Here is a 22,390-nt window from a genome sequence, read left to right as displayed (position 1 = left end):
AGCGGACATCGTTGCCACAATTCCTCAAAGCGCGTAAAATTACAATAGGTACAATAAATAATTACGGGGCAATTTTATGGTCTTGGTTTACGCGTTTAAAAAAGAACTCACTAAGAAAGAGGATTGACTTCAAATATTTTTACTAAGACCGCTCTAAAAGCTCGTTCACATATTTCCAATTGCTTACGACGACCAAGCGCCTAGGATTCCTTGTGATCTCTTTCCGACATGAGAATACACTATCGCATAGCTATGAAACACCAGCGATTTCCGTATAAGTATATTTCCGATGCTTTCATGGATCATTTTTTCATTGTTGGCTTGAAAAAATGTTTTACTATGCTATAATTTATTAACCATCATTCCTCTTATACCCTATTCTCTACAGGGTGAAACAAGGAGACGGCAGGCACTTTAAATCGACCGCAAAAGTCAGTTTCTTAACCTATCGCGCTACGACTTTGTGCAGCGTTGCCCACAGATGGTGCCTTTTTTTTTTTTTTTCTTTTGTAAAATTTGCAAAGAGCGAACTTACCTGAGGAAAAAGTAAAGAAAGAAAAAGGCTTAGCTCCTATGGAAACGCAGCGACGCCACCGGTCTTCAAACAACACGTCGCCGTTTCGCACGGGAGACAAGAGATGGCGCAAGTGGTCGCGACGCCAACTGCCGCCAACGAACCAGCAGACGACGCCGAGAGCCGGCGTATTTAGCAGACAAGGAACTACAGTTCCTTGTTGTTACCGCGCCTGTTTTTGTTTCTGCGACTGTCGCCGCCTGCGGAACGCGCGCCGCTTTTAAGTCGAAAAGATTGCCTGCTGAAGACGGCTGTCTCTCGGCGCCATATGTTGGTTCGTTGGCGGCGTTCGTTGCGCCATCTCTTGTCTCTCGGGCGAAACGGCACCGTGCTCTTTGAAGACCGGTGGCGTCACTGCGTTTCCATAGGAGCTAAACCCTTTTGTTTCTTTACTTTTTCCTTAGGTAAATTCGCTCTTTGCAAATTTTACAAAAAAAAAAAAAAATGCACCATCTGTGGGCAACGCTGCACAAAGTCGTAGCCTGATAGGTTAAGAAACCAAATTTTGCGGTCGATTTAAAGAGCCTGCCGTCTCCTTGTTTCACCCTGTATTTCACCTTATGATGTACCGCAGGGAAGGCTACCAGCGCGAGCTCCTTGCTCTAGGGCGCATCTCGGCGGCACAAGCTCTCGTGCATTCAGGGCAACTGTCAACGAGCTCGCGCTTCTAGCCTGCGCTTCGGTACAACATAAGGTGAAACGGAGTATAGTTGCACTAAAGTCAAGTTGCATTAGCGCTCTTAAACACCGACGACCAGTTCGCGTTTTCCACTTTTCTCCAACTTCACCTCTCCCCCTTCTGCCCTGTCCACCGTTGCCTGTAAGCTCCTCCCCCATGAAGAAGAGGATCTTCTGCCTTGCAGAATCTCGAGTCTGACCCTCGGCCTTTCGGCCGGAGTTACACGGCGGCTCCAACTGTCACTAAGCCGCTAACGATCATTGAGTTCAACTGAGCTAGTCCACCCCAGTTACACCCAATATCACCTTATATTACACTTCAGGAAGGGCTACAAGGGCGAGCCCCTTGTTCTACGGTACAGTATTGGCGGCACAAGCTCTCGTGCATTAAGGGCAGCTGCCGACGCTACACTCTAAGAAAAAAAGGAGGAAAAAGGTAGCAACGGCGCGGTTTCATCCCCTCTACTGACGCGCCTCCAAGCGGCAACGAGAAGAAGGGAAGAATGGGACGTTTTTCCCCTTCTCCAGCAACGTTATTAGATCACCTCAGTTACCGAACTGCTCACAGACGCTGCTATCACAAACAGTATCCCTCCCTTCCCCACTCACTCACTGCCACTCACCTACCATCCTTCGACGCGCCGAAGAACTCCTAGGCTAGCTGCAGTATGTTCGGCGAAATACTTGCGTTTCGAAGCACCGCGTCTCTACTCAGTCTCACTAAAACCGTGCACTACAGCCAGAGCTACAGGGGAGAGAGGTATCCCGACCTGTTCAAGTGGGGGAAAAGGAGCCCCATTGGAAAAGATCTTTTACCGGAATTTCATTTCCAGTAAAACAAATATTTTACTGGATCATGGGACTCTTTTCATTACCGGTAAAGCCGGAATGTACTGGAATGTCACCGGAGTTTATACCGGAATGTTACCAAATGTTTACCGGTATGTCACCGAATTGTTCACCGGAATTTCATTTCCAGTGAAAAATTGATATTACTGGATTATGGGACTCTTTTCACTTCCAGTAAAGCCTGAATTCACCGGAAGGAACCGGATTTGCCACAATTCACGGGAACGTATGGGTGTGCTTTGTGTCGCGCTGTTTTTTAATCAGGCGACGAAAGGCACATTTCCACGAATAACCCAAAACTCGTCGCCTTTTCGCAAATTGTTTCAATTGGGCTAACATTTATTCATAGCCCCTTTCAAATTAAAAATTAAACATGGCCAATTACCCTGTAAATTAAAACGTTAATTAGACAACGTACTGTGACGTTTATTTACTCATCTAACGTCCGCCGAGCCCCACAAATATTCTGTGAAAACGGCGTCGACCTATCTATCGCGTTTTCAACGTGTTGATGTAAAAAAAAGCAGTATATATATATATATATATATATATATATACTTTGTGTCCGTACAGCTGTCACATAACATAAGCTCAGACTCATCTCATTGATGCAAAAAAAAAGTAGCCACAATAGACTTTTTGACAAATATTATACACTAACGGAGTGCTTTTAAACTTACCACTATCCAATACGAACTGGAGGTCCTCTCTGCGGCACACAGAGGGCATACATGACCCGAGCTTGAACAGGGCCATTGGCATATTTTCCCACTCCAGTTCTAAGACTTTGCTGATGTTCCCGGCGTACTGCAAGCAACATGCCCAATGAATGACAGAACTATTCGTGAAGCCTTAGCACTTCCCAAGGTCTGCGAGGAAGCGGAAAGCGCGGGCCTTTTGTATGATGTATTGCACATGTGCATTTTGTTTAAAGAGCAGCTTTGAGGCGCCCGTTTCCAGGTTGAGAGGCGTCCGCGTCCGTTGGATTATGGGACGTTTCCCATAATGACGTCACACGTGACGTCAAGTGTGACGTCACGAGGATAAAATTTTCCCTCTAAATTTTGCGGGAAAATTCTTCGTTATATTTGGCAGAAACATTTCTCGCCAAATTTAGCTAAATGTAGTGGGACGTTTCCCATAATGACGTCACACGTGATGTCACGAAGGTACAATTTTCCCGCGATATTTGTAGGGAAAAGTTTTCGCTAAATTTAGCGTAAAAAATTACCCGCTAAATTTAGCGGAAACATTTCCCCGCTAAATTGGAGAGGGACAGGAGGGCAGGATGGGCCTCTCTCCACCGTACCCTCCCTCCTCCTCCTATAGAGCTGCCCTCCAATTCGGCATTAGAAAATAAAAATTTCATTTTAACGTGTATACGCTTTTTGGAGTTGTTTAGGTAGCTGCCCTAATAAGGCATGGGCAAAATTCCAGTCAGTTATTATAACTATGCTGCTCGAAGCCGCCATTTTTTAGGGTTTTTGCCACCTTTTATCTGTACACGAGGCGCATCTCATTTAATTGGGGTTTCATGATGTTAAGACAATGCATTTGCACACTCAATGGGTTGCAAATTAATTTCGCTGCAACAAAAAAGAGAAAATAAGACGGTTATGAGAGTGCGGAAGATGGATTGTCAACAACAAGGTCGCAAGATTCATCACTGAAGCAATGAACTGAGCCATCTGGGTAGGTGAACGTTTTTGCATCGTAAACGTTCTGCGAAGGGTTCGTCCTGGACTGGCAGTACTCGATCACATTTTAGATCTACGTCTCCCACTTTGCTGAGACCAACCGGGAGTTTTCGTAGATCCTGTTACCTGCTCCGTTACGCTTCCCGCAGCGAAGCGGCCGCTAGTGCGCGTACGCGCCGCAGGCCTTGACTGAGGGTTCCGGATATCGTAGCTTGCGGCGGAGAGCGTTGCGGGACACTAGAAACGACCTACGAGAACTCCCTAATGTCTCTCGGGAAAAAAACTAGGGAGTATTAGAATAACGTACGCAATTTCAGTGCACGCTAGCGCTAAATATAGCGCTTGCGTTAGCGCACACTACGCAAGAGAGATTTAGAATAGCGTTTCTCAATCACAACGCAAAAGCCCAAGCATCTCGCTCTTGCAAAGCCACCCAGATACTGTAACAGCTTTTATTTCACACACGAAATGCTGTAACTTGAAAAAAAAAAACGAACAAGTTCTTTTTTTGTCCAGTGTAACATTTTAGATTTGTTTAAACAAGAAGAATGGGACGAGAGCGGTCGTGTGGTCATGTTCGCTTCCGTCGCCTCGGCAAGAGGTGCCTCGTGTAAGGACCTTCGCACACCGTACTTTCGCCGAGAAATGTTCGCGCGTCGCGAGCATTGGATTGGATTGGATTGGATTTGGGGCTAACCCCTTTGTATCGGGGGATCTCAGCAGCGCTGGATCTAGCCTGGCTGGTAGCTACACTAGCCAATATCGTAGTTGTGTTCCCTTGCTCTCCTCCACCAACACTCCAGTCTCCTCTTTGTCACCTCCACTGGCTGCGAACTATCGGCGGCGTACTGTTCGTTAACGCCCCGGAAGCCCAGCGCCACCGCCATGTCTCGTTCGTACGTCACGTCCGGCTTTATGTCCATGCATTCCAGTATGACGTGTTCCGCCGTCTCGTCTGCTCCCTGCGCGCACATGGCGCACTTCACTTCCATGTCCATGTACTTCGCGCGGAACACGCGGGTCCGCAGCATGCCGCTTCGGGCGTCCGACAGCAGTGGACTGCCCTTGCTGTTGTCCATGAAAGGTATTCACTTCGCCTCCGGTTTCTCTATGGCATACAGGGCCGGCGCTGGTTTCAGACGTGCCGCTTCCGCCCACCGCCGCGTCTCGCTCTCGATCACCCTCGTGCGGATGCTCTGCTGCAGTTCCATCTGCTCCGCGGCTGGGTAAAGGAGTGGGCCGCTGACCTCGTACCGCTGTGCCAGCTGGCGCGTCCGTCGCACCCACCGGGTTGGGACGGACCGAAGATGCACATACTTCAAAACTTGTCTGGCCCAGCGCTCTTCGCTCATCCGGCTGAGGCGTCGCTCAAAGTCCAGCTTGGCTCGGGCCTCCTTGGCCTCAAAACTGGACCAGCCCATGTCTCCTTGGACGGCCTCGCACGGTGCTGTTCGGCTTGCTCCCAGTGCCGACCTTCCCGCCTCCCTCTGGCGGACCTCGAGGTATTGCCTGGTACCTGATGACAGGCACAACACTGAGTTGCCGAAAGTGAGCCCCGGCACCGCCACCATCTTCCAGACCGCTCGGGTTACCTCGTATCGGTTATATCCCAAGAGGGCCCTGGAAGTTGCTGTGCCCTTGTTCCTCCTGCCCTTCGCCTTGACCTTCGTCTCGTGCTCTAGGAGGTAGTGGAGTCTCTTCTGTAGGTTTACACCCAGATATTTGTAGTGGTCCACCCAAGGTACAGGGTTGGCCTGAATGGACAGGTTGACGGTCCCGTTTTCCTCTGCTGCCCCAAAGGCCATCAGCCCAGATTTGTGCGAACTGAAGCTAAGCCCCAGGGCCTCTCCCATTGCACCACACTCGTTCATGAGCCCCTGCATCAAGTCGCCGGTAACTGTTGCCCGCCTTCCTGTGTTTTCCAAACCGAGTGCAGTGTCCTCCCATATTAAAAATTGCAGTCACGCGGATGCTGCCGACGTCGCCATCACAGCGTTGTCAAAGCAGCCGCAGCCGTTGTTCTGGGGCCGCCATTTTTTGCCTGAGCTCGTTTTGACTTCAGCCAACTTCTCTTCACAAATCCTCCTTGAACAAGCGCAAAGACTCTTTGCGTACGCACGCAATTTTCGAAAAATTGCGCCCGCAAAGCGCAAAACGTGGTTAGCGTTCGGCGCATGCGCTGGAGCGATAACGCAGCTCTTTGCGTTCGGAAAGCTTTAACGTGCGTTATTCTAAAACATCCTACTATCGATTCGGGAACTCCCCAATATGTCGGGAACTTAATAATTTATCGCAAGTACACAAGATGTCGCTTTGCACATAGTCTATTTCGAGTTCCTGTATAGGCTGCTTACGAGAGTCAGACTTGCGCGTCTGTTTTCCAAGTCACGTCGCACCGCAATCTGCCAAGAGTGATCTCGTGAGGAGCAAGGAATTCTGCGCCGTGCAGGAAAGTCGCTCAGCGACGTTGCACGCACCCCGGTGTATGTTCCGCTGTTTTTGCCTCCTTCTCCTCCTCTCCTGTTTTTCATGGGCGGCGGCGTGCGCGGCGCCTCTATTTGCCGAATTCAGTCACGTGACGGGCAGCATTCGACGAGGCGCGGCTCCTACACGCGCGAGAAATGGCTTTCCCGCATAAGGAAGGATTGAAAGATGGCTGAACGCGCAACTGTGGTGCCCGTAGCGAGCCTATCCAGGAACTGTAGGTCTAATTAGAGACCCTCGACGTGTTTCTTACAAGTACCACCAACCATTGTTGCGAGTACGCGCCAGACACGTGCCGCGAGCGGGTGCTCCGCCGCCGTTTGCTTGCAAGGGCCGCTCATTTCGGTGGTGCCCCACCAGTTGCTTCTAAGGTCTACACGAGGCACGGGTCTCCTCTTTTGGTGCATTTGACGCTGCTTGCCAGACAAGCCCCTCGCTGTGTTTGTGTTGGTCTTGCAAGTTGTGTCAAATGCGCAAGTGCACGAGGAACATATTTTCAGCGGCCTTTGGAATCAAATGGCGGTGACTGAAATGAGACACCCCTCGAAGCGAATGGCCGCGGAGCACCCGCTACTAGCAGGGTCTTGCCCGTTTCCACAAAAAGGGTGGGCGGTACTCGGTGAAAGCTGAATTTCATCGAGAGGCTTTATGTCTATTGGCAAGGTTTGGTAGCGAATATCAGGCTGTGTTTCGTGTGCGGCGTAGGGTGTATCCACGGTAAATCTCCCAGATAAATGTAGCGGGAAACGCTTCCCTTTACACTTAGCGGGGAATCGCAGTGTCACGTGAAACGTTGAACCGCTAAATTAAACGGAAAGCTTGCGACGTCCCTTGACACTGTGACGTCTCAAGAAGTGACCCCCCCCTAATTTAGCGGAGAACTTGAGACGGCATCACGTGACAGCTATACGTACCATGGGGTTTTTGGCATTCAATTTCTATACTTTCGCCAAACTCTCTCACCTTGAGGTTGTGGTGCTCCATCAGTTTGTCGACCAGTTTCAGCATGAAGGGGCCGAGTGTTCCGTTTCCCATCATCTGGATCATGCAGTACTTGCCTCGAAACTGATTCTGTGGATGTCTGATAGACAGGCACTGGTCGTAGGCGCCGTAGTCGGCCGCTCGTCCCGACAGAATGCCCGCCGGTGGCCTTCCCATCGAATCGAGCACTGTGAGACGGGAGAGCCACGGTAATAGAGGGCTTTAGGGAACCGTTCTTGTACGTCCGGTAGAGTACGGTGGACCCCCCGGTATGAACAGCGCATGCGCTACAGAAGAAGACCCCATATTCGCAGTTCTTACCGAAGGGCCCATCCTACCGTATCGGATGTGCAAAAACGGATCCCTAAAACTCTGATAGGGAATTTTCGCAAACCGTTACCGTGTTCCGCGTGCCAAACTACCGGAGCCTTCGAAGCATGCTTTTATGCGCGCCCCGGCGGTCAAGGTATCACCCGTGCGCGAGCTTAGAAGCATGCTTCAAACGTCCCGGTAAACTCCGTTCACTTTTAAGTTGAGTCTAGAAACTCCGCCTTCAAAGCGAGCTCGCTGGCCTACGCGGTGATTTGGTTGCGCGTGCCTGCGCGTTTACACCCGTGTCAGCGAGGGCAGAAAGCTCGCGCTGAAGGCGGAGCTTCTAGTCTCAGCTTAAAGGAGCGGTTCAACGATATTCAATTGGAATGTTTTTCACTTTATGCGAGCTTACTGGGACTAGTGGGACTCAAGGATACTCGTACGCAACGCTACTGGCAAAGAAACTCCTTTGTTGCGGTGTAATTTCAAGCACAAAAGCGATCATTTTCATTCAATCTCTTCTTTGCGAAATTTGATGACGTAACATTGGGATCGCAGTACACCCCAATGACGATATTTCAATGCGGTTCATAGATTGGATCCGAGCACTGCGTGAGCACTCGATTTTGCTCGTAATAATTGCTAGCTCGAGAAGCATTGGGGTAGTGGCCCCGTGTCCAATCGCGGCAACGACGACAATAACCGTGTCATAACAATGTCTAGAACTCAGCGCGTGTACTGTGCTTTGCGAACCCAAGCGCGTGGCTATGATCAACATTGGCAGCATTAGAGGCGGCATATAATCGGCTCCAGATCACGTGGCCGCTTGTTCTGGCTGCGAGTTGAGGGGGTAAATGCTGCTCGTTTTTCTTTAACTTTTTTTCTGGGGTGTTAGATATGCATAACAAGGGTTTATTTACAAAGCCGACCACCTCGGCTGCGTACAAGAGTCGAAGCTGTAGAAACCCAATGGCGAACCGTGAGTCCTTCCACGTCCGCCTACTGGAGAATGGCGCTGCTATCGCTCATAGTTGCCCGATGATCTGCTGCATACACAACATCCCTTCCCCCCCTACGGGACCTAGTCCTGATAACGCCATGGGGGTTTTCTCTCCCGTTGAGGGTACCTAGAAGCTCCTGTTGTTGCAGGTTGGCTGGGTAAGCTCTGCTCCTGTGAAAGGCTTCCAGGCAGGTTAGGACCGTCGGGTCTAGTCGGGGAGGTGGTGGGATTGGCCGGTAGACTTGAACTTGGAGAATCTTCATTCACCCCCGGCAGTGGTGTGTCCTGGCCAACCACAGAGGGGCGATCACCATCGGTCGTGTCACCAGAAGTGTCACTGGCAGCTCCACCAAGGTCCAATGAACTGACACGGCTGCGGAGTTGATAAATGTGCCTTCGCCAAACACGAGCGTCGGACAGACGAACTTGGCACGACAGGGGTCTTGTGACTTAAGCGATGAACCCGGCAACCCACTTGGTGCTACCTTGATAGTTCCATGCATACACCGCATTGCCAGGACAGAACTCCCAAACTCGCTGAGAGCAGTCTCGGTAGGAACGCTCCGGAGATGATCCATCCAGAAGAAAATCTAAATCTGGATGCAGACGGTCTATGGGAAATCGCAGCCGTCTCCACATCAGAAGTTCAGCCGGACTGTTCCCCGTAGTTGTACTGGGTAAGATGTGCTGGGGGGGGGGGGGGGGGGGACAACAAGAAACGAGACAGCTTTGTTGCCCAGTCTCCCTCAGACAACTTGCGCAGGACTTGTTTTGTTTTCTGCACCATCCTCTCAATCTGCCCATTGGAGGACGGGGGATAGGGTGCGACTGTAAGGTGCCGGATCTGGTTCTTGGTTGCAAACTCAGCAAACTCTTCTGACGTGAACGCAGTTACAATGTCCGACACTAAAACTTCGGGAATACCAAAGCGAGTGAACATCGCCCGAAGGTCCTTGGGTAGTGCTCTGGTCGACATTGATTCTATCAGGGAAACTTCCAACCACTTGGAATGCGAATAGACGACCAGCAGAAAAACTTTCCCTTTGAAAGGACCAGCAAAGTCAATGTGCAAAAGAGACCAAGGGTTCTTCGTGAACTCCCATGAGTGAACCGGTGCCTTGCTGGGGGCTTGTCAAGTTTCTTGGAACATCTGGCAGCCAGCTACCTTGCGTTCGACGTAACTGCCGATGCCCGGCCACCACACTGTGCTGCGTGCTAGACCTTTCATCCGCACTACTCCAGGGTGCATGGTGTGTGGGGTGTGAAGGATTTCAGCCTGTGCAGGACCCGGAATTACAACACGAGATCCCCAGAGCACACAGTTTCTGTAGTTGGACAGTTCGTTCTTCTTTTCCACAAAGGGGTGAAATTCCTCTAGCAGTTTCCATGAATGCCAGCCTTGCAAAATCCAGCGGTGCACGCGCGATAGAACCGGGTCGGTCCGCGTTAATGCTGAGATCTTGGTAGAATCTAGAGGAACCTCCGGTGCTGCCTCAAGCAGCAAGATGTCTCTCAATGGTGGCTCGTGCTCGTTATTGACAGGAAGCGGAAGACGGTTGAAAACGTCGGCATGTGGCAGCTTGGAGCCAGGTACGTACGACAGTTCGTAGTTCTATACAGAAAGTTGCAGACTCCAGCGCAATATTCGAGGTGACAACACGGCAGGAACAGGCCTGGCCTGGCGCAAGAGGCCCAGCAACGGCTTATGGTCTGTCAAGAGTTGAAACTTCCGACGAAAAACGTACTGGTGGAATTTTCGAACACAAAATAGCAAAGCCAGAGCCTCCGTGTCTATCTGCGCGTAGTTTAGTTTTGCTTTCGACAAAGTTTTTGAGGCAAAGGCCACTGGTCTTTCAACGCCGTCTTCTCTCACTTGGCTCAGTGCAGCCGCCAGCCCCCTCGGAGACCCGTCGCAGGCCAGCCTTATTTGACATGACACATCATAGTGTGCTAGGACGGCTGATGATTCCAGCAGGCTCTTGGCACTCTGGTACGACTTTGCTTCAGTCTTTGTCAAAAGCCATGCCTTGGCCAGGAAGCGGTAAAGTGGCTCCAACACATGTGAAGCTCCTTCCAGGAAATAACCATAGAAATTTAAGGCTCCCAAGAACGACTGTAGCTCCTTCTTGTTCGTTGGTTCCGGAGCTTGCTTGATGGCTTCAACCTTTTCACCCAAAGGGCTTACTCTGTTCTTGTTAATACGGTACTCCAGGTACGTCACTTGCTTGTCCCTGAATGCACACTTGTCGGCATTCAGACAAAGCTCATCGCCTTGGATACGCTGCAGCACCTTACGCAACCGTTCGTCCCGCTCGGCGACTGTTCGTCCACCAATGAGGATGTCATCCAGAGAACACTGAACTCCTTTAAGTCCGTTCAGTACTCCTTCCATGAAACGTTGGAAGATGGCTACTGCCACTGCCACACCAAACTGAAATCGCGTCACCTTAAACAGGCCCTTGTGTGCTGTCACAGTCTGCAGCATGGCGGTGTCCTCGTCCGCACAGTGTTGTTGGTAAGCTTGATCCAAGTCAAGCCGGGAAAACACCGAACAACCTTCCAGTCTTGCGAGCAGTGGCCCTGGAGTGGGCAGTGGGTAAGTCTCCTACTTGACGACTTGGTTGAGCGTTCCCTTGTAGTCTCCGAAAATCCTCATCCTTGCGTTCTTCTTTACAATCGGAACAATAGGCGTCGCCCAACGAGAATGCTTGACCGGGACATAAAACCCTTGCTCCACCAACTTCTCGATGGCTTCGTCCACTTTCGGCAGAAGAGCGAAAGGTACTTGCCGTGACTTGTGGAACTTGGGTGTGGCTTGCTCCTCCACTTTGATCTTCACCGGAGGACCTGTGCCCTTGCCTAACCCAGGCTTGAACACATTTAGGTAGTCCTCCAGCAAAGTTTAGACACTCGTCACCACCTTGCGTTGGTTGCGTACAGCTGGCTGGCCTTCTCCACTGGAACTCTTGGAAACTAGAGCTCCGTTCAGCTGGTGCAGTTCTTCCAGGGATATGCATAACGGTTGAAACCAGTCTCTCCACAGGATACAAAACTTGAAAGTATAAAACAGAGTGGATGAGGACGGGAACAGGACATCATTCATTTAGCAACAACATAGAATGGCACAACGATAAAACCGCCCCCCAAGGGTCTCAACGTTCTCAAAGAGGGAAAGGAAATACTAGTTATAAAGGAAAGGGAATACACTAAATGGAAAAGTTTGAAAAGCGCATCAGTCATCTAGTTATCTCCGATTACTTAGAATTCGATGTTTATCATTGTCAGTGATAATGCAGAATTATTTTTGTTTGCAGTCCAAAAAGGGAAATGCACAATAAATATAAGAGTTTAAAAAGCTGTAGCGTCACGGCAAGGTGTCAGTATTCTAGTCATCTCTGGTGTTAAGAATTCGACCTCTGTCTTTGTCAATGATAATGAAGGTGCAGAAATGTTGTTGTTAACAGTTCAAAGACAGCATCATTGAAGTTTTCAAAGACTGTGCGGCAGGGCTAACTTTTACCCGGGAAAATCATTGAGTGGAAGGATTACAATTTCTGGATTTACGATTGCATCCACATTCCTCAGGTGTTTGTTGGGCCTTCCAGCTGAGGTCGGAGAAGCCAGTCCTTCCTTTCACCAGTGCTCCCTCCAACTCCGTTAAGCATGGCATAGTAAGGTCACTTTTCAAGTCCTCATCCTCCAGGTCGTGCACGCATTTCTCCGAAAGTAGCCTCAAGTTGCAGCAGCAGAGGTTAGAAAAAGCAGGCTTTCCTGCTGACCTACTTCGTTCCACCCTTGAGAGGTTCATTGCCAAACCATAACTTCCGCAAGGTGTTTCAAAAAACAAAGGTCGTTTCGCTGTGATTCCCTACATGCACAATTCCGCGCACCGTTTAAGGTCCATCGCGTCCAAGTTCGACACGAGTGTGGTTTTTTCTTGTCGTATGCGCCTCCAACAGATGTGCAAAAAGGTTAATGGGAGCGACAGTCCCCGAGGGTGCGATGTAAAACATGCCAAAAAGTTCGTAGAATGCGAAGAAAGAAATGTTTATTCGATTCCACTAAGCAGTGACAGTCAGTACATTGGACAGACTGGGAGATGCGTCAACCACCGACTCAGAGAACATAATTTCGAAGCATCAAAGGCATCAACTGAGTCGTATCACCTCATTGTCGTTCACAGCCGCACATGCGATGACTGTACTCCGCATTTTTCTGATACAAAAATACTGGGCGGGCACAACAACATATCTGGGAGAGAAATCATGGAATCATTTGCCATGGGGACTGTTAACAACAACATTTCTGCACCTTCATTATCATTGACAAAGAGAGAGGTCGAATTCTTAACACCAGAGATGACTAAAATACTGACACCTTGCCTTGACGCTACAGCTTTTTAAACTCTTATATTTATAGTACATTTCCCTTTTTGGACTGCAAACAAAAATAATTCTGCATTATCACTGACAATGATAAACATCAAATTCTAAGTAATCGGAGATAACTAGATGACTGATGCGCTTTTCAAACTTTTCCATTTAGTGTATTCCCTTTCCTTTATAACTAGTATTTCCTTTCCCTTAAACACCGGAAAGAATAAACACAACTTCGGGACGCAAACAGACGATACGAAAGAGTTGTATCGGCTGTTTGCGTCCCGAATTTGTGTTTATTCTTTCCGGTGTTTAAGTATTTACCAACACGCTCGTTTTTTTAATGTTTCCTTTCCCTCTTTGAGAACGTTGAGACCCTTGGGGGGCGGTTTTATCGTTGTCCTATTCTATGTTGTTGCTAAATGAGAGATGTCCTGTTCCCGTCCTCGTCCTCCCTGTTTTATACTTTCAAGTTTTGCATCTATTAACCAACACGCTCGTTTTCAATTGTAGCTCCACAGGATGCTTATTCCAGACCCTTTTGTGATGAGTAGAGGTGGCTTGCACTCTCTACCATTGTACTTGACAAGAACTTCCACTTCGCCCACGATCCGGACAAGCTGCGGTGTGTAGGTGCGCACTCCACCGGAACATGGTCGAAGTGCCTTCCTTGAAATTCCCAGCTTTCTCAGTGTCCTCAGGTTGACAATGGGGCAGACGGATCCAGAGTCCACTTCCATCGATACCTGCTGTCCGTTCACGATGACGGTTGCCATGAAAGCTGGCAGTCAACTGGCGATGTGGTAAAGTCCGTACACTCCTGAGCGTCACAACTTGCCTGGGCGTTTGTCGTCGCTCTTGGCCGTGCTCCTTGCCTGTTCCTTTTGACGGCAGGCTCGAACGATGTGCCCCTTCTGCTTGCAAAAATGACACTGCGTTGCAGAACCCACAGCTTCTAGCGTCGTGGTCATCGTTTCAGCGGAAACACCACCCGGTTCTTGTCGCTTTTGGGTCTCTTGAGGGTCCTGGTTTTCCGCCCGGCTTGGCACTCTTTGGCACTTGATCCAACCGATGCAAATCGGACGCCGCAGGCAACGCTCCTCTGATGTTTTCCGTTTGCTGCGTGGCATACTCGGCAGCGACAGCCTTCTCGTAAGCGTTCTTGAAGTCCAACGTAGTTTTAGCCAGGAGACGCCGTTGCAGCCCTTCGTTCCTAACGCCGCAGACGAGACGATCGCGGAGCGTGTCTTCCAGGAAGACGCCGAACTCGCAGTGCTCGGAGAGTCGGCGCAAGTCCGCGACGCATTCCGCGATGCCTTCACCAGGCTGCTGACTTTGTTTGTGGAATGAGAAACGTTGTACGATTACCGAAGGCCTTGGCGTGAAGTGGTGAGCTTTGAAACGATGTCCGCTTACGGTGTCTTTGCCGTCGTCGCCGGTTAACAGAGCGAGCGAAGGATAGCGTACGTAGCCGGACCGCAGACGCTGCACAGCACTGCTCTCTGATGCTGCTCCTCGACGACGCCGTTCGCCGCGAAGTAGAACTCCAGGCGTTCCCTGTCCGTAGGCCAGGCTTCCAGGTGGTCCAGCGAAAACTTTTCCATGTGTCCGAGTCGACCCATGAAGACGTTCGGAAAGCTACGCTTAGCTTCCGAAGCCATCCGTTCTGCCCGCTGCCTCCGCCGCTACACAGTCGCTCGCCCTCGTTGCCTCGTGTAGACTCTCGTCGCTTGCTTTCGCTTCTTCATGCGGCCACCGTCGCTTACCGTTTGTCCGTGACCTCGTCGCCAAATGTTAGGTATGCATAACAAGGGTTTATTTACAAGGCCGACCTCGTCCGCGTACAAGAGTCAAAGAAGGTAGAAACGGAATGGCGAACAGTGAGTCCTTCCACGTTCGCCTACTGGAGGATGGCGCTGCTATCGCTCACAGTTGCCCGATGATCTGCAGCATACACAACACAAACGCATCGTACTAATCTTTTCTTTGATAAGCCTATGCAAAGGTAGCTTGGCCGCAAGCTTCTCGGTGCACGGCGGAGTGCCAACTCTACAGGGGCAAAAAGCGGGCCGAGTTTGAAAGTCTCGAGGAATAAAAAGTAATAATTAAAATATAGGAATTTTAACTGCAGTGTGTGCTATGAGTCGGCAGCTATTATATTCCTCGGGAACTTTACGATTCTTCATTTCAGTGAGAAGAAAAATAAAAAAAAATTTGTCGAAGTGGCCCATAGGACCCAATGCAACGATATTATATCGGGCCCAGGAATAAAAAGTATAGAATCGTGAGGTTCAATTAGGTATTAAATAAGAATGTATTAGTGTTCCCTATAGGTATTCCGGGTAACTTAAGGATTTCTATAGTAGCTTGGCTGAAATTATCATTTTACTGCGTTGTGCTGAGAATAGCCAAGAGAGGGCGCAAGACCGTGTCCAGGAATGCTGGGGATTCCGCGAGTACAGGAGCAGAATAAATATATATTTAAATATGAATTTTTTCCGACAATTGTAAACGAATGAAATAGCCTACCAGATCAAATTCTCTATTCGCCAGTTTCGCCTTTTATTGCTTTCGTTTCTGCAGAGTTTCTTGTTTGGCTACGTGTCAATTTGTGAATTTAATTGCGGGTGTGTTTGCCGATTTGTTTTTTTTTTTATTGTGTTGAAAATTTTCTATCATGTCATTATTTTCATTCCTGTTTTCATTGGAACTTTTTGCGAATCACACGCCTATTTTCGATGTATAACTTTTTAGTTTATACATGTACTTTTTATTGTACTTCCAAAACAAGAATTCGCTGGTAAGGGCGATGTAGTTAATCGAATAAATAACTGATTAAATAAACACAACCTTTTACCGCACTCGTCGTTTTGAGACGTGCTCATCGCACAATCTCTCGTTCACGAAAACACTTTTCAAATTAAAGGGTCGCCGAAAATGCATAATTCATATTTTTTTATTGCCCCAGACGAATGGAAACATGTCCACCCTTGAAATTTTAAGATAAAGAATTGCGTAATTGGCACAAAGCATATTATTAAGAAGATCCAGAATTTTAGTTCCTGCGTTTGTCGATGACGTAGATGGTGAACTGCTGCCATTTACTGCTGTCCAGAAACCGAAGTGTCGTAATAAAACCTTCTTAAAAATCAGTGCCATCTGGTTTCCCGAAAGCAGTGTCAATGTTGACAAAATAATGGTGGCCGTGAAACTGTATCTTATCGGGCACCGTCACCTTCGCTCGTTTAGTGGCAGATGAGAATTGGTTCTTCGACTAACTCGTACATTTGTTTTCTTAATTTGCTTCAGTTTCGATGGCGTGAACGTAAAAACCTGAGTAGTACAAAGCCGCGACCCACCAGCGCCTCGAATAAATTTCCCATATCTTAAGACTTCCGAGATCAAAATTGTGCCAAGAGATCGATTGAACCCCACTCCGAAGGAAACGTTTACTTTGGCTGTGTATCGAATTCCCGCGTTGTGTTCTACTTACGTCCCAAACGTTCAGGCGTCATATGTCGGTGACAGGTTAAAGTTTATGGCCAGACTCCTCCCATCGTTTTCCACTTTAGCAGAGCCAACGCTGGAGAGGAGGCGACGTGGTAGGAGCTTCCCCTGAGCTTTTACCCTGTCACGCAGCTCTGGTGTAAGGCAGTTACGGTGGCGCTGATGTCGACGCCGCGCATGCGAAGATGTATCATTTGACGCGGATCTTGTTCCTGCTCACGCGCAGTACTCACACGCTGTGTGGACAAGACTTTCCTCAACATCTTCCTTCATCAGCCTCAAGAAAAAGCGCCATGCGGTTCACACATGTGCCATACACTCAGGTGAGGATTGTGAACAAAGTTCCCGGACTGAATTACGAAAATGGTCTATTGATCTAAAGTCTCCTCGCCAAACAAAAGGGACGCCACGTTAGGTTTCGCCTGTCGTTCCCGAAAATTGGGAGAAAAAGTGATAAACAATTCTTTATTATATCAAAATATATTCCGCCTACTTCTTCACCAAATTGCCGCAATTAAGGCAGATATTATGAAGTCATAAAAAGGCCTTTGAATATCCCCACCAAAGAGGGTTGCCGCCGCGGTTCTCAGTGATTCCATGCTGCGCCAACAAGGCTGCAATCCGACACAAACGTGAATGTGGATGGAGAAAACTCCCCGAAGCTTCGGGAAGGACGAGTAAACGTCCGTGATGAAGGAGCTCAGGAAAGATCGTTTGGGGCCACTGACACACTTTTTAGAGCGCAGCTCTTATAGGCGCCCGTTTCCGGCTTGAGCGGCGTCACCGTCGGCGTAACCGCACGATGTATTATGGGACGTTTCCCATGATGACGTCACTCGTGACGTCATTGCGCGTTGCATTATGGGCAGATTTCCCCGCTAAATTAGCCGGAAAAATTCCCCGCTGCATTCCACAGAAAAAAGTCCCCGCTAAGTTTAGCGGACAAATTTCCCGCCAAATTTAGCGGAAAAATTTCCCGCTAAATTTAGCGGGAACCGGGACACAATAGCCGCTAATTTTAGCGGAAAAAATTCCGCACTAACTTTAGCAAAAAGTTTTTCCACTAAATGTAAAATGTTCCGCTTAATTTAGCGGAAGAAACTTCCCGCTAAATTTAGCGGAAATAATTCCACACTAAATTTAGCGGAACAAATTCCCCGTTAGATTAAGCGGGGAAATTTTCCGCTAAATTTAGCGGAAATTTCTCTCTGAATAGGAGGGCAGCAGGAGAGGAGGGGGGGGGGGTGTGCGGATGAGGAGGAGGGGCATACCGTTCTGTCCGTACCTTGCCCTCCTCCTCCTCAAGAGCTGAACTCTAATTCGGCATTACAGGGGATGGTAAACGTCTTTCATATTTTGACATCCGATGGAATGATTGAGAACGGCAATCTTTTTTTGGGGAGATTCTCGAAAAGCTTGGGCCACGTCAAAATTATTGCTTTAGTCTGCGTGGTGATTACGTGACGAAGCAGCCGGAGTGTGTACAGGGCGCGGCCGTAAAAACTTTCACACTTGGCACGCCTAGCGACAATCGAATTTCAAACGTACATACGTGATATTAAGCAGAGGAACGTCGTTTATTAAAACGTTTTTCGCCTATTTTTTTCACACGTCAACTCAGGAGTAGCGAATTATTAGAAAGATATAAAAAATGGCAGACGTGCATTTCCTACGGCCTATAGACCTTTCCAGCGGCTGTCTCGAACGAAACGATTTACAGCGCAAGTCCCTGGTGTTGAGAGTGCACGTCAGTGTTGCTCGACTGCGCTGGGCTGTGGGTTTTCTCGTCAGTAGGCTGTGGTAGCCTACGTGGGCGCGACTTCGGACGCTGGTGGCGGCTAAATTGCCTCGTTTTATTTTTTTCTTGTCTTCTATCGCGAAAAGCATTTCTCGAGGTTTTAAAGAAAGCATTGCTCTACTTTTGGAAACAGAAACAAACAAATGAAAGCTATTTTTGGCCAGCCGTGTCATTCTACAAATGTCTTAGCTGCCGGAAATATTTGACCACGGTACAGTATAGCCGAACTGCCTGTGTTTTTCCCGCTGACAACATGAAATTCAACGGGTCTCATCAATCGAACAACATATATTGTACGTACCTTACGGTGCCGCGTTATCTGAACAGAATTCGAGGAAGGTCTCCATGAACACAGCATATCCAATGTACAGTGTCGACGAGAGTCACTTCACGACGATCGGACGGAATCCGGCTTCCTGGGCCCAATTTAAAGGCAGTGCTTTTTTATACAGCACCAAAAGAAAAACCGCGGACCCTATCAGCTATTTCTCGCCAAGACCCGGAACATAGCCGGGAAGAATTTTAGGAGATTATCTGAACGGAAATAGTCCTCGAAGAACGTGGAACGGCCCAAGTGGCGGGCTGCTTGACGTTTGCTCTCTTCGTTCGTTTCCTGCGTACGCCGAGAAGGTTACGAGCCCTGGTATTCCCTGGTTCTCACAGTGGAAGATAACACACAACGGGTAAGCATCCTAAACAGGCAAATAGAGTAAAAACTTCCGAGTAAAGCCGCCGAACTCCGAATGCACAACGCAGACTGGGAGTCGTGTTGACAGGGTTTTCACAGCTCAGGCGGGTGGCAGAAATTTCTGGCCGATAGGGGTCGCTTGAGTCACGAAATATATGCGTAAAACGAAATGGCTAGGTGGCATAGGCTACCGCCCGATCTAAAGGGCTCAGCCGGATTCATCCATCCATCCATCCATATATTTAAGTTCTCATATTTCCCAAGAACAATGAACGAGTGGAATTCATTGCCCCTGGAACTGCTTTCATCACCTGATTTTGCATCATCATTGGAATCTTTTTATCTACCCCAGCGACCCTCGTCGCTTTATAGTTTCATTGTCGTCATTGATCGCTGTGGTACGCCGCCATAGGGTGAACGCTAACGGCAGGCAGGTTCTTGGTGAAGACGAGGTCTATACACGTCTGCTATCTGGTCGTGGGCACCGTAGGTTCGTTCACACACGCAAGCCCGAGGCGCTCGAGCATAAACGGAGGGAACCACGTTTCCTCCTGGCGTGCAATGTCAACGTTAATGTCACCCGTCACTACGGCAGATGTGTCGTCGCCGAGCATGACCCAGCCGAAAACGACTATCATGAATGCTTCAATGTCTCGCTTGGGCTTCGGGGGGGGGGGGGGGGGGGGGGACGTACGCGACGGCGAGCACCGGACCGTCGCGCACTTGGACGGAACGGCTCGAAAGGTTGCCGCCACCTATAAGTGACGGCGACAACCAGATTGGTTGTCTGGTGGCCGCCGGCGCTTATACATGGCGGTAGCTGTGCAGGGTTATGTGTAGTTTTGTGTTGACATCTGTTTGGTACCGGGCACGAAACTGGGGAAACTATCCCTTAAGAGCTCTGCTGTAAAAATGAGCAACGTTTACAATTCTCTGTAACGCGAAATTAGAGAGGAGCTCTTGAGGAGGAGGAGGGGAGAGTGCGGAGGGGAGGGCATGCCCCTCTTTTCCCTCCTCTCTTCCTCTCCTCCTCCCCTTCCATTTAGAGAAATTTTCGCTGAATTTTCCTCTAAATTTAGCAAAATTTCCTTGCTAGTTTTAGCGGGTTAAGGTATCCCGCTAAATTTAGCGGGGAAACTGGCGTCACGTGACCTCAGCATCAATTCAGTTTACCCGCTCAATTTAGCGGGGAAACTGGCGTCACGTGACCTCAGCATCAATTCAGTTTACCCGCTAAATTTAGCGGGTTAAGTTTCCCGGCTAAATTTAGGGGCGAAATTAACGTCACGTGACCTCAAAACCAATTCAATTTTCGTGCTACATTTAGCTGGCAAACTGCGACGTCTCATAATTAAGGCTGGGAATTGATCGATAAACAAACCGATTAATCGATGAATGCTTTAATGGAGATTCGTTTTCTAACCGGTTAATCGGTGAAATTTGAACGAACCGAAATAGTAAAAAGTAAACGGTTTAACCACGCAGACCAGGACGAGAACAACTGGATCAAGGGCAAACTTTAGATCAAAATTTAGCCTAAGGCGGCAAGATTTGTAACTCTTGGGAAGTGCAGAAGGTTACACGTGTTCCGGCCCCTTGAACGCCGTCCGAGTGTCTGTTTAGCGCAGCAGCGACTATTGGGAGCAATCAAGGGAGGTTGCTCTTGCCGGAGAATATCAACGAACCTCTTTGCGTCATGTAGCTGAAGTGTAACAATCTCTGTGTATGATCATTCCGTTTTGTGTATGTTTATACAGCCTAGAACTTGGTCTGCCTCAACGGGCGACTTGTCTCCCAGCTGTGGATGAGCAATTTAGCCAGTTAAGTACAACCGCTAGCCTGGGATCTTTAACGTGCACCACCAAGCAGTAGTGGTATACTACCGCACGCCGCTACGATGCTCATCCAGATTGAAACGGGCAGGGGTGGGGATTGAACCCAAGATCCCTGGGTTCTGCAGCGCGAGCTTTCGCTCCACTTGTCTCTCTCTGTGTATGAGTGCCTTTGAACACCGTTTGCTTCGTAATAAAAATTGTATATTCCGTCCTTTAGGTTACTTCATATTCAGCAAATGCAAACACACACAAAAAATATTAATTTTGACTTTTAAAAATATTATGCATAGAAATGAATTAGACCGATTAAACGGTGGCGATTAATGGGGTTAAAGCTTCTAATCAACGCTCAGCCCTACCCAAAATGCAACGCGCGCGGTTACGCCTACGCCGACGACGACGCCGCTGAACCCGGAAACGGGCGCTGGATAGCTGCGCTCTAAAAAGGAACAGCAGTTTTATCATAATCTCTTGAACCACGTGATATTGATTTCTTTATTTACCGGTACTACTCCATTTTCTTGGAATGGGTCGTAGGACTTGGCCTTGATGCCGGTATTATAAAGGTATAATAAAAATTTTGTCGTTGCAACACATAAACAAGCAAACAACAATTATGCAGTCCAGTCCTTTTGAGTTACGCAACTCACATTCCGCCAGAGGTGAAAACCAGAATGCATCCAGGAATGGGGAAAAAACATTCGTCCGACAGAATAACATCAGGGAAAAGCACGCACACAAAAAACAAGCACGTTATCGATCAGAACCACTTTCCACTCATGTCTATGCCAGAAAAGCGACCCAAGAAAGAAACACGTGCATATAATCACAGAGTTTAACGATAGCTTCGATAGAACGCAATGTGGGCTCCTCTTCCTCGTGCACGTGTAAGGTCTTTCAAGATCATCAGCTGTGGAAAGGGTAATAAAAAGGTCAAAGTACAAACCCCGCCGGGTATTGGGTAATTATTTATCTTCCGTAACGTGGAAATCATCTGCTGGTCCCTGGAAATACGTTTTATCTACCGATCGCTTCGTCTACACTGCGACGTTACATCGGCGGTTTGTTTCATTGAAAGGCTCCCGTATTTTTTCATCGGCAGACCCGTTTTGTCGAAAGCGGCTTTCCGCGCACATTGCCTCGGCCACCGACATCCAGATAAAGTCATATAGTAGTATACAATAGCGCAGGTGGACAAGAACATGAAAGGGACAGGAGAAGCGGTACTCAGAAGCATTTGTCTCGTCCCTTGCATGTTCCCGTCCTCTTGCGCTCACAACGAAGAAACTTACTGAGAACTCGCTTTATGAGTGGAATTTGCGGTAACCAACAACTAAAAAAACAAAGAACAGGGCAGCATTTTTTTTTATTGCGGCTCTTGTCTTAAAGTGGTTCCCTTTTATGGCTCCTTCAATACGTCCGTCTGCTCCCCCCCCCCCCCCCTCCCCCCTTGGTATGCATGACGTTTAACCAACTAGCTCTGTAAATTATTTTAATCTAGATGATAGCCTAGCTTGTCGAACTTTTGGCAGTTTCGACGATCGAGGCTTGGTGTAAGCTCGGGCTTGAGATTATAATCAGTTTTCCACGAGCGGAACGGAGAGAAACGAG

General features: G+C 48.6%; 1 non-coding gene across 1 annotated transcript; it reads right to left on the bottom strand.

The window, feature by feature from the left end:
- Nucleotides 1–4,481: 4,481 nt before the first annotated feature.
- On the bottom strand, nt 4,482–5,669 carry LOC115321555. Its single transcript, XR_005717398.3, has one exon. It is a non-coding gene; the product is annotated as an uncharacterized LOC115321555 (transcript).
- Nucleotides 5,670–22,390: the final 16,721 nt, after the last annotated feature.

Source organism: Ixodes scapularis, unplaced genomic scaffold (genome assembly GCF_016920785.2).
Source record: "Ixodes scapularis isolate PalLabHiFi unplaced genomic scaffold, ASM1692078v2 PGA_scaffold1__304_contigs__length_218370807, whole genome shotgun sequence".
NCBI lineage: Eukaryota > Metazoa > Arthropoda > Arachnida > Ixodida > Ixodidae > Ixodes > Ixodes scapularis.
Note: the sequence above shows the minus strand (reverse complement) of the source record. Positions and strands in the feature narration are given on the sequence as shown.